The following is a 16379-nucleotide window of genomic DNA, read 5'->3' as shown; positions in this document are numbered from 1 at the left end:
GCCACAAAAATCGTTAAGTTGAGTAACGATTCTGTAAGCACGCCGTCTGCGTCGGATAAAGAATTCTATTTTTTTTTTAATGTGCATTAGTTCGTCATTTCTTTCGCATATCTTGTAAAAAAAAAAACAGTATGATAGGAAAAATGCACTTCTCTGCGCATGACATCTGGGTGCAGCATGTGAGCATCTCCACAGTGTATATTCGTGCTTCGGTTGCAATAAACCATTTTGTTGAAAGTTAGCGCACGTTTTGTGTCCGCCCTTCTCGTCGTATTACTCTGCGCTACATATCGCTTCATGTCCTAACAACAAGGCTGAATTTCTCCCCTCGTCCGGCTACAATGCCGCCTTGCCGGTGCGCAGATCACAAATATAATCATGGAGCGTATCCCTCGTTCAGACGGAACAGCAGGTAGGAGATGGCCATTCTCAAGCGCCTTTTGTCGGTGATAAAGTTTGAACACGTGTAGTCTGCAAGATAACGAAAAATCAATCAAGGCGACGACAAATTTTGTTAGCCACAACCACACTATCCAAAAATCTCACTTTTTGACTCTCACAAGCTGTACTATCACAATCACACATGCTACTCCACCACAGCACATGTCTCCTCGAATTGATCATGAAAATAAGGTTCTGAATCATGACATGCATATTTTTATAATTCATTCTTAATAATAATAATTTCTGGGACTTTACATAAAAATCCCGACATGATTACGAAGCAATGAGATAGTTGAACAGGGACTGTCGCTAGAGCCAACATGCATACAAGTGGTCTTGTCTTTGTTAAGGCAACAAAAGCCTTCTTTAGCAGCATGGACATGTACCAAAGCTGGGCAGTATCGCGATAGTACCTTATTTGACCAGTATCCACGAAATAAAAAAGGTATTCCAGTATCTGTATTCTAGGATACTTTTGTCTTTTTACAACCGTACCTCGAAATACCCAGTTATGTCAAAGACAAATGTATCTCAGTATCTGCTAAGAGACATAATGCAGCGCTGAAACACAATCACTTAGAAGAGGAACACAAGACGACGGGACAGGCGCTTGTGTTCCTCCTCTTAGTGATTGTGTTTTAGTGCTGCCTTATGTCTCTTAGCAAGCACTAGCTCGCCCAACAACACATTCTTCTTCAGTATCTGTATTATGGGCTTCCAGCACATGTATTTCGATACCTGTATTCAAAAATACTTTCCCAGTATCTGTGCCCAGCCCTGAATTTGTGCTGCTTTGCTCACTGTCGCCCGACCCCAAAAGTAAAGGACAGGACGCAAGTGCAAAAAGGGCGGGGAAAGGAAAGAAAGAGCAGGAGGAGGCTACCGAGATAGGTTAACGCGCCAAATGGGGGGATTAGGGAAGAGAAACATATGTTCCTCAAGTGACACAAAACTTATAGCATTCAAAACATTCGTCTTACCTATTCTTGAGTATGCTAATATTCTTTGGGACCCCTTTACTCACGTTAACATTAACAAGTTAGAAAGGGTCCAAAACAAAGCAGTAAGATTTATTTTTAATCACTACGACATGGTGTTGGTCTCGGGTTTGGGGGCGAAAGCTAATCTAAAGCACACCTCGGAGAGGAATAAAATCGCACCATTACACTTTATGTTTAAAGGAGTTCAAGGACACCGAAACGGCAGTATATCCAACTACGTGCATTTTTCAACAGGTTATAGTACCAGAGGGCGACATACACTTTCAATCGCTCGGTATCATCATCATCAGCCTGTCTACACCCACTGCAGGGCAAAGGCCTCTCCCATGTTCCGCCAATCAACCCGGTCCTGTGCTTTCTGCTGCCATGTTATACCCACAAACTTCATAATCTCATCTACACACCTAATTTTCTGTCTCCCCCTCACGCGTTTGCCATCTCTCGGAATCCAGTCAGTTACCCTTAATGACCACCGGTTATCCTGCCGACGTGCTACGTGCCCGGCCCATATCCATTTCTTCTTCTTGATTTCAACTAAGATGTCCTTAACCCTCGTTTGTTCCCTGACCCACTCTGCTCTCTTCCTGTCTCTTAAGGTTACACCTATCATTTTCCTTTCCATCGCTCGCTGCGTCGTCCTCAATTTAAGTTGAACCCTCTTTATAAGTCTCCAGGTTTCTGCTCCGTAGGTAAGTACCGGTAAGATGCAGCTGTTATATACCTTCCTCTTGAGGGATAGTGGTAGATTGCCATTCATGATTTGATAATGCTTGCCGAATGAGCCCCAACCCATCCTTATTCTTCTAGTTATTTCACTCTCATGATTCGGCTCTGCGGTTACTACCTGTCCTAAGTAGACGTACTCCTTTACAAGTTCCAGTGTCTCGCCACCTATCGCAAAGCGCTGTTCTCTGCCAAGATTGTTCCACATTACTTTAGTTTTATGCATATTAATTTTCAGACCTACTCTTCTACTTTCCGTATCCAGTTCAGTAATAATGAGCTGTAATTCGTCTCCCGTATTACTCATCAATGCAATGTCATCAGCGAATCACAGGTTACTGAGATACTCTCCATTAACTCTTATCCCTAACTCTTCCCAATCTAGGGTCCTGAAAACCTCTTGTAAACACGCAGTGAATAACATTGGAGAGATCATGTCTCCCTGCCGTACGCCCTTCTTTACTGGGATTCTGTCGCTTTCTTTATGCAGGTATAGTGGCTGTGGATCCGCTGTTGATTTCTTCCATTATGTTTACATAGGCTTCGTCGATGCCTTCATTCCGCAGTGCCTGCATGACTGCTGATGTCTCCACCGAATCAAATGCCTTCTCGTAATCTATGAAGGCTATGTATAGGGGTTGGTTGTATTCCGCGCATTTCTCTATCACCTGATTGATAGTATGAATATTGTCTATTGTTGAGAATCCTGTACGAAATCCTGCCTGGTCCCTTGGTTGATTGAACTCTAATGTCGTATTAATTCTGTTAGCAATTACTTTTGTAAATAGCTTGTAGACAACGGACAGTAAGCTTATGGGCCTGTAATTTTTCAGGTCCTTGACGTCCCCTTTCTTATGGATCAAGATGATGTTGGCATTCTTCCAAGATTCTGGTATCCTCCCCGTCGAGAGGCACTTCGTATACAGGGTGGCCAGTTTCTCTAACATAATCTCTCCACCGTCTTTCAACAGGTCTGATGTTACCTGATCCTCACCAGCTGCTTTGCCTCTTTGCATTCCCTTTAGGGCTTTCTTTACTTCTCCTGTCAGTACTGGCGGGACGTCAGATTCCTCTGCGTTATTACTCCTTCTTACGTTATCATCCTGACTGCCTAGGCTGCTGTACAGATCTCTGTAGAACTCTTCCGCTACCTCAACTATTCTATCCATATTGTTTGTGACCTTGCCTTCCTTGTCCCTTAATGCCTACATCTGATTTTTGCCTATGCACAGTTTTGTCTTCATAGCTTTGAGGCTTCGTCCGTTCTTTAGAGCATGCTCAATTCTCTTCATATTATACTTTCTTATGTCGGCTACTTTAAGCCTATTGATTAACTTCGAAAGCTCCGCCAGCTCTATTTTGTCTGTTGCATTTGAGGCTTTCATAGCTTGACGTTTCTTAATGAGGTTTTTTGTCTCTTGGGATAGCTTACCAGTGTCCTGTCTAACGACTGTACCCCCGACTTCCACTGCACACTCCTTAATGATACTAGTCAGATTATCATTTATTGCGTCAACGCTAAGGTCGGTTTCCTCGGTTAAAGCCGCGTACCTATTCTGAAGTGAAACTCTGAATTCCTGTACTTTCCCTCTCAGAGCTAGTTCATTAATCGGCTTCTTGCGTATCAGTTTCTTCCGTTCCTTCCTCACGTCTAGTTGAATTCTAGATCTTACCATTCTATGGTCACTGCATCGGATCTTGTTAACTACTTCCACATCCTGTACAATGCCCGGGTGGCCGCACATTATGAAGTCTATTTCATTTTTAGTTTCGCCATTAGGACTCCTCCACGTCCACTTACGAGTAGCCCGTTTTCTGTAGAAGGTATTCAAGATGCGTAAATTATTGCGTTCTGCAAACTCTACTAGTAACTCCCCTCTGGCGTTTCTAGAGCTGATGCCATATTCCCCAACTGCATGATCTCCAGCCTGCTTCTTGCCTACCTTTGCATTAAAGTCGCCCATCAGTACAGTATACTGTGTCTTTACCTTACTCATTGCTGATTCTACGCCTTCGTAGAAGCGTTCAACCATTTGATCATCATGGCTGGATGTAGGCACGTAGGCCTGTACCACCTTCATCTTGTACCTCTTATTAAACTTAATTACGATACATATCACCCTCTCATTAATGCTATAGTATTCCTCTATATTGCCAGCTATATTTTTATGAAGGAACCCCACTCCTAGTTCTCTTCTGTCAGCTAAGCCACGATAGCATAGGACGTGTCCGTTCTTCAGCACTGTATAAGCCTCCTGTGGCCTCCTAACCTCACTGAGCCCTATTACATCCCATTTAACACCCTCTAATTCCTTGAATAGTACAGCTAGATTCGCCTCACTAGATAAAGTTCTAGCGTTATACATAGCCAAATTCAGATTCCAATGGCGGCCTGTCCTGACCCAGAGATTCTTAGCACCCTCTGCTGCGTCGCAGGTCTGACCGCCGCCTTGGTCAATTGCTTCGCAGCCGCTGGGGACTGAGGGCCGAGGGTTAATTGGTGTATTCATGTGGGAGGGAGTAGCCAAGTACTACACCAGGGTGGCCAATCCTGCTCTGGTGAGGGAGTGCATTGCTGGCTGTGGTCGCCAGTGAGGCTGCACCCCGGGCCTTTTCGCTCGTTATCAGCTGGCTATTAATGTTTTAGGGGCGAAGCTCCTTTGGGTCAAGGCTTGTCCGTTGTAGCCACGCTAGTACTGGAAGCGCTCGCTCTTGCGCCAAAGAAACGTTTTCTTCCTCTTGTTCTTCGAGTGCCTTTATGATGATCATAGCCACATATAAAACCACATATAAAAATTGAAAAAGAGGAAGCGAGCGAGAAATAGAGGAAAAAGAAATAACCTCTGGCTTCACATTTCACCGATCATAAGGTGGTCATAATGAGAGGAAAACGCCGCCCACATCTCAACACCATATACGCAGTGTGATTAATAAACAACTTTGTATATACTGTACACACATGTTGTCACGTCTTTGCATGATCGAGTGGGCAATGTAAGCGGGATTCATGGTTAATGATCCCCTGGAGCTTCGCCCACTTGTCATCATTCACTTCGTGGATATGCTGCAATTTTTTTAAGTATCCTTTTTTTTTTTGCATGAACTATCGTAGAGTAGAATACCTTAGATGCACCCACCATTGAAGCTAACAGTATATAGAAATGTTTGAATCATTGCTTCCAGTTGATTATCTAAAGTTCCTTGCTTTGTATTTTATGCCTTTTCTCTCATGTTTTTCCTTAAGCGAGTTGTGTTTGTTCTTTGCTTTATTTTGCTTTCATACATTTTATGCTACTGTTTTTGCTTGACATGTTCAATTGTATTATTCACCATTGTAACCCACTCTGCAATGACTCCACTAGGAGTCAGCAGTATTGTCAAATAAATAAATAAATAATTAAATAAATATAAAAGAAAGGGGGTGGAGAGCCACCCGGCTAGTACAGGGGTGTTTTGTTCACTTCGACCGGATAGACCGGGGAAGGGGTGCATTGTGCTGAGTCATGAATCAGCTGAGGTTCAAGAAAATCGCACCATTGTATGTATTTGGCTAAAAGATGCATCACACGTGAACAGCAACTGAGCATGAGAAGTTCTTGGCCAAGAAGGCTAAAAAGTCTCGGACAGAATGTTTATGTCAGCGGACTGTCGTCTACCTGCTCTATCAGATAGATACAAGAGCTCCCTTTGAAATGTTTATACCTGCTGGCTGGAGGGTATTAAATGACCTTGTGAATAAGACGCGACTACATTTTCAGTTTCTTGGGACTGGAAGTTTGACTGAAGGCTGAGGTATCGTAGATTCATGATAATTCAAACAAATTTACAATTATTTGTTGACCTGCTATATCTTCAGTGTATTTCAGGTCACTCGATTCAAACTGCCGCATTGCATCAATTCAGTTACTAATTCATGTTTTTGCTTGTCCGTGCCTGAAGATATCTGCTGCCTTCGTCACTTCTAGCAGAACATTTGCATTTTAATGTCACTAACAGTTGCAAATAAAGTGAATTGCCTGCCTATTAGGCCGCCAAACTGCACACAGCCACAACTGCATGTCGACTGAGGAAGAAAGAAAGCAAAAAATTGGGGGCAGCTACGCACGAACTGGTGGTGAGAAGACTGAGGAAAACAGCAGGGCAGGTGGCGTTCCCCTTCTCGCCACCCTCACTTCCCTTTCTCACTCCCTTGCTACACTACACTATGCAAGGCTATGCTATGCTTTACTCTCCCTCCCCTCCTCCTCCTCATCACCCTCACTTCATTTTCCCATCCCCTTGCTATACTATACAAGGACATGCTACGCTAACGTGCCTGGATAGCCGAGTGGTTACAATGCTCACCTTCAAATCGTGGGTATATGAGCTTGAATTCAGCCTCGCCAAGAAATTCTTTCGCCAAAAATTTATCTTTCTCTCTCTGTACTCGTTCTCTTGCTCGCTGGAGTTATTGCGCCCTACGCTGAACGAATCGGCGCACGAAATCTGGGAGCGAAGCAGAAGGTTAAGAAGAGGACGAAGAGAATAAAGAGAATGTGCCCGTTCATGATGATAGTTTCTGTTTTCGACAACGGGAATTCTCCGAGCTTAAACAGCTTCGTTAAAAAAATGTTGTTGATCCCTGCGTCATAGGAATCGGTATAACGTGAAAGTGAACCGTGTCTTCAAAGGAGTATTTGAATGTTTATTGTACATTGATATATAGAGCTTGCACGGTGTTAATAGGTGTGTGGCAGCACCGTGTGTGTGTGGCACCGTTTGACGTGGATGCACCCACGTTGATGCCTAGTGGCACTTCTCTATCCCAATGACTAATGTCTATGGTGATGATTTAACTCTTATGGCCGCTGAAATAGTAAACATACACCTGGACAGACCACATGGCTAAACCCGGTGCAAAGGTGGCATCAACAAGCACATAATAAACACTGGCACTCGATATGCACTCATTCAAAGTGTCATCATGTGACGAGAGAAACACCAAGGCACGCACACCCCAGTAATAGGGTAACCTACACATGTGCCCGTGCATATTACCACACAGTGCTTCAGGAACGCGAGGGGCAGAGTTTGTAAATTGAGCCACGAACACTTCCAGCTGGCATGTTCTCTCGCTGCACCAAAGTACTCATTTGCGTGACATTCACACACTGATGTCATTGCCTTTCTGTGCCGTTCAATGCAGCAGTTTTATTAGGCGGTACTATCGCACTCGAAGCAGCAGGTGACGAAGAAACACCACTGGTGCATGTGGAATCTGCACTACTCTGGCAAAAGGGCGTGACACGCTAACACGACGCGAAAGGCAAAGGCGCATTGAGTCGTCACTGACCTGAATCACTGCGTACTACACAATGCACCAACCACAGTTTCCTAAAAAAACGCACCGAAAGCCTCCGTTGCGCTGAAACTACCGATGCACTTCCTGTCGGCACTCAGTGTTATAATGCAGTACTTCACTTCACCACTCCCAGATGGCGACACTATCCCCACCAGCCAAGATCACTGTAACAGAGAGAAGGTGCTAGAGATATAAGGCGCATTTGTGCGGCCTCACCCATGTGCATTGGTAGCGCTGTGGGTAGAGCGGCCGGCACCTATCGTAGCGAACCAAAAGGTCGTGGGTACAACTCCCAGGTAATTTGCATAAACAAAACTTTTTCATCTGGTTTTTCTTGGTCATCTGTTCGTGTGCATTTTACTGCTGTGCCTTCAGTGACAGAAATGACGCCAGTGAAGTCTTGGTGGACCCCAGCGTAAAACGATTTCGTGTTAAAAACAAGATGTCCTGTCTTTGGTCGATTGTGCGCGGAACAATCCTGAAGTCGCTTTCCGCAGTTCACTGGTGTTATGAGAAAAAGTGTACTAAGATTGTACAGCGACCGCCAGCTGTAGGACACAGCACGTCCCTTAATTACACGTGCATGCACGCGCTGTATAAGAAGTACCAGTATGGTCACTGGCATTGCTGCAGCCCTGAGAAACAACAAACGCTATTAACACATGTTGGTATTTCGCCCCGTGTCATATATATGGGAACTTCTGGTAATTCAAACAGAATCCTGGAGTCCCCTAGAGTTTGAATAATTGAGAGCCTATGGTACCTCGAAATTTCAGCAATTTGACATTTGTGTCAAAGCAAATTCGAATATCGTAACATTCGTTCGAATATTCATAGTGCTTTAACAACTGCAGGGGCCTACTTTTATCAAACGGTACATTGTCCCAGATGAGGCGTGTGGCCCCCAAGAAACAAAGCAACGGGTTCTAGTCTGCACCACCTCACCGATTATGGCATTCAGACGTATTTGATCCAGGACTTCTCTGTTGCCACTGGAACGTGTTTGCTTCAGGCATTTGCCTTGCAGCTCTTGAGGAGTAAATACAGCTAGGCAGAGCTGACGGACAAACTTGTTCGCGGTGAGCTTTCGCATCTTCCAAAGCTTCTCCAACTGCTTCTTCTTCAAAGCGACGCCTTCACCAATCTTCACCTGTCGGGTAAAGCAAAAAAAAAAGAAGAAACCACACCGTGAACACCAACAAACAAATTCTTGGCGAGAAGAACAAGGAGATCAGACGGGCAAATTAAATATGGGGTTTTACACGTCAAAACCACGACATCATGAGGTACTGTAGTGGGGCCTCTGAATTAATTCTGCCCTACTGGAACTCTGTAACAAGAAAAGTAAAAGGACTGGCTACCGTCTTTAGTCATCATTCTGTTTTGTATTGCTATAAAAAGCGTAACATCTGAAATGTGCAACCTCTGCAGCGGTTTCTCTCGAAAGTGAGTAGAAATTTTTAAAACAGTTAATTTACTTAATTTGGTTTTTGTGCCGCAAAAGCAGCTGAGGTTATGCTGTGCCAGTCACAAGGTGTTAAGTAATAAACAGTGACATGATGTAGCTTTAAAGCTTACTTAAAAAGCCACATTCATCGCGAAAGTTTCGCCCGTAAGGCAAGGGTACTAAGGGATGATCTCCTAGAAGCAGAGTAGGGTGTAGAGGTACGTGTTTGTATAATTTGCTGAAGTATTTTTGTCTCTGCGTTGCAACATCAGGGCATGCGATTAGGATGTGTATAAGTGTTAACAGGTTCTTGGCATTTTTCACATGTTGGTTGTTCTTCCTTTTTGAGTAAAATGTTGTGTGTCAAGTGTGTGTGCCCAATGAGGAGTATTTTTACCTTCCGGACAAAGGAAATGCTACGGTCTTGCTGGACGAGAACGACTACCACGAGAAAACTGATGGCACTCTTGGAGACCGTCATATGTACGCTGCTATAGCTTCTGACCCTACAAGCAGACTACAAGACTAAGCTGCAAAAACTGCTGACCAGGTTGTCCAAAATGGTTCCTCTGCACACCGGTCTCTATTACTGTCTGCTCTGCACGAACGGTTCAGCCCCTGCAATGTACGGCCTGCCTAAAAGTCCACAAGCCTGGCGTTCCACTTTGGCCTATTGTCCACTTCACCAGATCACCCGCTCTACCGACTATCAGGCTACCTTTCACCAAGTGTTGAGTCCTGTAGCCGGTAAGACCTCGATGCATGCCGAAAACTCGTCCGCATTTGTTTCGAAGATAAAGGACGTCACGCGGAGTGCAGACCACACTATGGTCTCGTTCAACGTCACGTCACTTTACACAAGTGTCCCAGTAGAGCTGGCAGCTGCAACGTGCGAGGAAGCCCTAAAAGCAGACAGTGGCCTTCCTGGTCGCAGCTCCTTCGACGTTCCCAAACTTGGTGACCTGCTGCAGTTTTGTTTTAGCAACAAATTTTTCGTACAATGGCATCATTTATCAGCAAACGCGTGGTACGGCAATGGGAGCTTCGATATTGGTCACTATGGCTAATCTAGTAATGGAAGCTTTGGAAGGAAAGGTCTTGGCAACGTTCACTCCGGCACCCAAAGTGCTTATTGGTATGTCGATGACTGCTTCTGCATTTTGAAGAAGCAAGACATCCAAAGCTTCATGGACTGCCTGAACGCCCAGAATGCGAACATACAGTTTATCGTTGAACATGAGAAGGACAACGTGCTGCCTTTTTTTAATGTTATGGTTCGCCCGTATGGAAGCGCCTTCACCTTCTCAGTATATACAGGAAGTCCACGCACACAGGTTGTTATCTATGGTGATGCATTGAAAAAAGAACTACGGACGATCCATGGGGAGCTAAGCCACAATGGCTATCCTGATCGTTTGATCTCTAGAAATAAGAAGCCAATCTCACAGAGCAACGTGACAACCTGTGCACGTGCAGCCATACCTTAGGTAGAAGATAGCGAGGCACTTTTGCGCGTACAGTAAAAGCTCGTTAATTTGACACCCATTAATTTGGAAAACTGGATAATTCGGACGCTTTCTCTGGTCCCGGCAAGCATATGTATTGTTCAATGGCATCAAACTCTCGTTAATTTGGTCATATTTGGCCGCAACTCAGTTACTTCGGATGATTCTCTGAGTGCACCGAGCGCGAAGCCCCATAGATATGCAACGCAAAAGAGCGAAAACGGCATTCACGGACAACCAAAATGAGGCAGCGCAGTCTGCATCGCTATCTTCATCAGCGCGAACCACACGGTAATGACGTTCTGGGTTAATTTTGGGCTAGCGCATTTCAGGTTAGTTATGACAGGCAGGTCCTAACTGAACAAAGTCACGAGTGGTGAAAATTGCGTCTGTTACACTGCTCTTATGCAAAGTCAGTACAGAATTTACGTATTCATCAAGAAAATGAAAATGTATTGACGTAATAGACATTTGTTTATTGTTTTATTGATACTTTTGATAATTTGGAATTCGGTTAATTCGGAGATTTTAACCGGTCCCGTGAAATCCGAATTAACGAGCTTCAGAATACTTTTCAAAATACGATTTTGCACGAAGCTCACGTACCAGAAAGCTCCGAAACCAGCTCATGAATGTAAAAGGCAGGTTGCCAAGTGAATCGTTCTCAGGGGTGGTGTACGAGATATACAAGATACCGTGCGCTGATTGCCATCAAGTGTATATTGGCAAAACAGGAAAGTTCTCCCAATACCTCAAGGAACACCAACATGACGTGACTAATAACAGTCACAAGACGAAAGCCATTGGCAAACATGCGCGTGTACATAATCATATTATTGACTGGGATAATGCCACTATTGTCGCCAAAGAAAAGAATGTGTCATTCTGCCGGCTCCTAGAATCACTAATCATTCAGTTGACGCCAGCTGTAATGAATAGGACAACAGGCACTATGCATGCCATTTACGCCCGCTCGTTGTGTCACCTAGTGGCTACTTAATCGACGACTTCCAGTCCAGCTCAAAGAACAAGGAACTCGTATGCAGTTCCTAAACGTCGGATAATTTCATCAGACTTGGTCAGTGACTGTGTTTCATCTCATTCAAAGCCTGACCAGACAAACTTTCGTAGAACTCTTGGCTACATACGAGTAATATAACTGAAGTAGAAGTTTTATTCATTGGTTTATAAGGTGTAATGTGCCAAAGCAACTCGGGCAATAAGCGACACTGTAGTGGAGAGCTCCGGACCATTTAATTCGACAACCCGGGGTTGTTTAACAGGCACTGACGCAGCAAAGTAAATATTCACCTAGCATTTCTCCTTCATTGAAATTCGAAAGCTGCGGGCAGTACCGAACTTGTGTCTTTTGGAACAGCTTCCCAACACCTCAACCACTGTCACCGCGGCATCTTCATTAAAGGGAAAAGTGAAAAACTAGGAGGGTGCGAATATTAGAAAATTTCGAATGATGAATCAATTCGTTATTTGTTCGATTTGCTCAAAGGAACGAAACGTTGCAACAGAGAGGGGTAACGTTTCTTGTTTTAGACATATTGAATCGGCAAGATGCATGCAGCCCAAGGTTTTACAGCGCTATACTGATTACAGGATGAAGGCATTTTTTAGCGGCAGAGGCATCAATCCATTGTCTTCATCATGACATTCACGACGTTGGCTCAAGAATAGTGTTTAATATTTATATATCAGTTTATTTAAAAGCTTTTGACAAAGTGCCACCATGAATACTGTAGTCACTGCTGTGTTTCAACCTGAAGTTGCAAAACATTTCTAAGGCTCTAGTTTGCTACTGTGCACGAGCTTGCCTCAGTTTACATAACTGTGGTATTTTTTTTTCTGCCCATTAAACGTAATCGTATGTTCCTTTGTAAAGCTTGTGAATACTTGTTTAAAAAAAATGGTGTGGAATTCTTGGGCTCTTTCGAAAATGGTTAGGTCCCCATTATAGGACTGCTTCAAACATGGCTGCCACACTATTCGAAAACTATTCGAATAGTAATCGATTCACATTCGATTCGGTTCAGAAATTCACTATTCGCATGCCCCTATGAAAAACAATAGGCCATAATGATGAACATGCGTTGTGAAGCAGTAGAGACTACTATGAAAAGGAAAAAAAAAAGAACGATACTAGTTGAAAGGGTGTCGGTTCAAAACAGTAAAAATACAATTGAGCTGTAGCATAACGGCACAGTTTTAATGTTCCCTGTTCATGAATACGAGAAAATAAAATTGTTGAAACAGAGAAAACAATAAGTGATAGAAATTTTTAAAAAAGGCAATTTTTAATTTTTATAAAGGATTAAATTATCTGCGGCATTCGGCACTTAAGTGTGAATTATGTCACGTGAGCTGATGGCAGAATTGTACATGATAATAATTAATAATAATTGCTGGGGTTTTACGTCCCAAAACCACAACATGATTCTGGGGGACACCGTAGTGGAGGGCTCCGCAAATTTCAACCATCTGGGGTTCTTTATCATGCGCCTAAATCTAAGCGCATGGGCCTCTAGTATATGGCCTCCTTCAAAATGACATTGTATCTGTTCAGGTCATTTTCAATCTTAGCTAGTCGTGGCCAATCTAAACATAGTTCGTCGGCTGCGACTGGCTCCTTTTCGCAACATGCACGAATGAGTCAGTCATGACCAAAAAATGATCTAGATCACGCTTTGTTGCGATCAAAGTTTGAGCAACACATCAGTCATTTTCCACATTATGCCCTTGCGAGACTGAAATTCTACAAGTACGCCCTGCAATTACACAAGCAGTAATCCGAATTGCAATAAAAGATGTAATTGGGCAAGGCAAAGGCTGTCAGAGGAGCCCACTGCACAAAGAACAAAAAATCGCAGTTTCACCGCAAGGGCGAAGCAATGAATGCAATAGCAACAAACTGTAATGTTATACGAAGTAAGGCTGGCAGCTAAATCTTTCGGATCCAGATCTCGCGTAACTCTACAAAACACTGGTGTAAGAGAATACGGCCGCTCCAGGAAGAGCTGCACTTTTCGTACAGTCTCTTCGCGTTCAGAGCGCAGCACGTAGAAGGGTATACGAGCCGCCCACTGATGCCTGCCGAGAGAGCGCGTGCACCAGCGATTGCGACCGCGCCCTTAGAATCAAAGTTCACAGTTGCTGCTCGAGTGACCGCTCCCCCCCCTTCCGTGTCCCTTCATGCTCGTTCAAGATGGGCAGGGCAATTCATCTCTGCTTCAGCAGCATTTGACAGCAGGTCTAACACATGGGGGGTGTCATTGCATGCGCCCTCCGAGCGATGGAGATGGGCCAGCTCGTTTGATCTCTGCTTCAGCCACATTCGTCGCCCCTGCTAGCGCGCTTTTAACCAGCGGGTAGAACACGCGATGCACGGGGAAGGTTATCAATTTGGACTTTATATGGAACATGACCGCGACGGCGACAGCAAAAGCCCGTTGAGAGTGTCCATATAATTGCTATAGCAATAAAACAATAAATGCTATTGCTCCCTCGCGAGCGTCCGACGAAATCACGTAATGGCGTATTTGTTTCTACATACCTAGGAGAACCTTTACAGACTTTTCCGGTACCCAGGCAAAAAATGGTTTGTGAAATCAGCTCTCCTGGTACCGTTTCTAAGCCGGCCCCCGAAATTCGCAAGGCCAGAAAAGAAAAAAACCTATTCAATGTACTCGAATCTAAGCCGTCCCCCCCACTTTCGGACATCGTTTTCTCGAAAGAAATATCAGCTTAGATTCAAGTAAATACGGTATTTCAAAATTGCACTTGGCCAGTGAGCAACGCTAATGCCTGTCACGATGAGAGTAGTGGCGCCGGCCATGCTCACGGTGCCTACTGTGATTCACGTAACACAGAACACGAGCAGGCCCAGTCTCAAATATTGTTGACGATTACTTCAACAAAAAAAAAAGTCGTTTTCGCAACTGTGTTGCTAAGAAATTCAGTAATTGCACAAACAATCGCAGCTGTCCACTGCCTTCGCTTGTGCTTCATCATCTGCTACGTAGAGCCTGTTGCTGCGGTAGCACCACCTGTACCGAAGTCGGTTGCAAACCGCTTTCAGCATGCGGCGGAGAGTTTGGCAATTGAAAGAAGTTCTAGAAACATTGGCTTCAACCAGCTCCGGGTGCCTGTTTGAAATGTATCACACCATAACACTTGTGACTAACAGCGGGGTTGTCAATGCACTGGATCCTATGGGAGCTATGCCGGGACAGGCCGTAAACAAGTCAGGAGCCGGGAAAACATAGCGCATGGGGACATAATGGGTGCTACGTAGCCAAGTTCCACTGTATTTGAATTAACGAGGTTTGGCTATATTTTAAAAACTACATGCTGTACCATTAAAATAACTGCATATTTAAAATGAAAACACAAATATAAAACACCCAGCAAGTTTCATCATCATTCATCACAAAGTAAAAAAAGTTAAAGCGCACTGTCCCCGCTTAACTAGACGTGTGACAATGTGTATGAAAAACAAGCAATGTTTTCATATGCTACATCAACATTGCCGCATCTGACTCTCATGTCATCCAATAAGCAAGATAAACAACATGCAAGTTTTGCTGCGAAGCTATGACAGAGCAGGTAAAGCAAATGATGCCAAGGATAAGTCACTTGTTATACACCTGCCTACCCAGCTGTTCGCAGCGCTGGGCTTACGTTGCTTCCTTGTGCCACGCCTGGCACTTCTCCTTGGTCCTTCGCATAGACTTTCCTTGGAACTTGTCTCAGAAGCTGTTGGCCTCAAGGCCACTCTCTTGCTGAGGAAGCAACTGCTCCACGTTTTTCTCCAGTTCAACCAACGTGGCAAGTCCTTCTGAAAGAAAAGAAAAAAACGCTGCTGCAACCGACCAAAACATGGCGGTCGTCCAGATGACGACGTAAAGGACACTGCCGAGGCAGAAACGTTTTCCGCAAAACAACTGAGCCTTCAGTTGCAATAACGTTAAATGGCAAATTAATCAAATTCAGGAGTTCTATGCAAGACTGAGTGCAAACAACGGCCAAAAGTTAGACATGCAAAGCAAGCGTTGACTCGCAACTCGGACATTTGCTGGAATGAAAACATAAAAGGAATGCCAACGCAAACCAAATGCCAAGCTGCCACAACATAACAATCTAAAGACCTTGCAAAGATGCAGGAACGAAAAGGAATACTATTGACAACACATCATCAGCAAAAGCATACAACGGCGACCATGAAGGCTAAGGCTACCCTGCCTCCAGGAAACTAACCTTGCTTCACAACAATGCAACTGAAGGAGAGCTGATGCAACTATCACCAGCATTCTTTATAAAGAGGGTTTCCATTATTTCTTGTGGCATGCCATCTTTATGCCTGTATAAAGCTGTTGTCTTGTTAAGTGTTGTTGACTTGCTACAAGAGTTCAACATCCCGAAACCAGGATAAAGCTGTCAGGCATGCAGTAGTTGGGGGATTCTGGATTAACTCAGACTACCTGGAACTTTTTTGAAGGGACCCTGCGACACCTTTTGAGCACAGTCAGAAAATCCTGCCGATCTGTAGTAGAAGCTTCTGTGAACATGCCAGATAAATAGGATTTCACTGCATGCGGCAGGAAATTGATGATTTCGCCCCAAAAACAGCTGACAATTGCTCGCTATCGCTTCCTCAATCGTGTCCCAACATGCAGTAAGCAGGCCCACACTGCTGGGTTTGAATGGGTTTCGAAGGCTGACATGCAAGGGTTTTCAAGTGCGTAGAGGAGCATGCCAAGCGGGAATTTTTTTAATTTAACAATGCTTCCAAAACAGCATCAACAGTTTTATTGCATGAGAAATACATAATTCTACCTCCAAGTGAGAGAGGCCAACACGGTAGAAGTCATGGTTGCTGACCGTATAAAATCTGGACTAAGTACGGAGGG

The 16379-nt window shown here is 44.2% G+C and overlaps 1 long non-coding RNA gene across 1 annotated transcript; it reads right to left on the bottom strand.

The window, feature by feature from the left end:
- Positions 1-279: 279 nt before the first annotated feature.
- LOC125759707 (uncharacterized) lies at positions 280-15301 on the bottom strand. Its single transcript, XR_007417333.1, has 3 exons — positions 15125-15301; positions 8455-8653; positions 280-471 (listed from the first exon to the last, which is right to left on the bottom strand). It is a non-coding gene; the product is annotated as an uncharacterized LOC125759707 (long non-coding RNA).
- Between the last annotated feature and the right edge of the window lie 1078 nt (positions 15302-16379).

Source organism: Rhipicephalus sanguineus, chromosome 8 (assembly GCF_013339695.2).
Source record: "Rhipicephalus sanguineus isolate Rsan-2018 chromosome 8, BIME_Rsan_1.4, whole genome shotgun sequence".
Taxonomy (NCBI): domain Eukaryota; kingdom Metazoa; phylum Arthropoda; class Arachnida; order Ixodida; family Ixodidae; genus Rhipicephalus; species Rhipicephalus sanguineus.
Note: the sequence above shows the minus strand (reverse complement) of the source record. Positions and strands in the feature narration are given on the sequence as shown.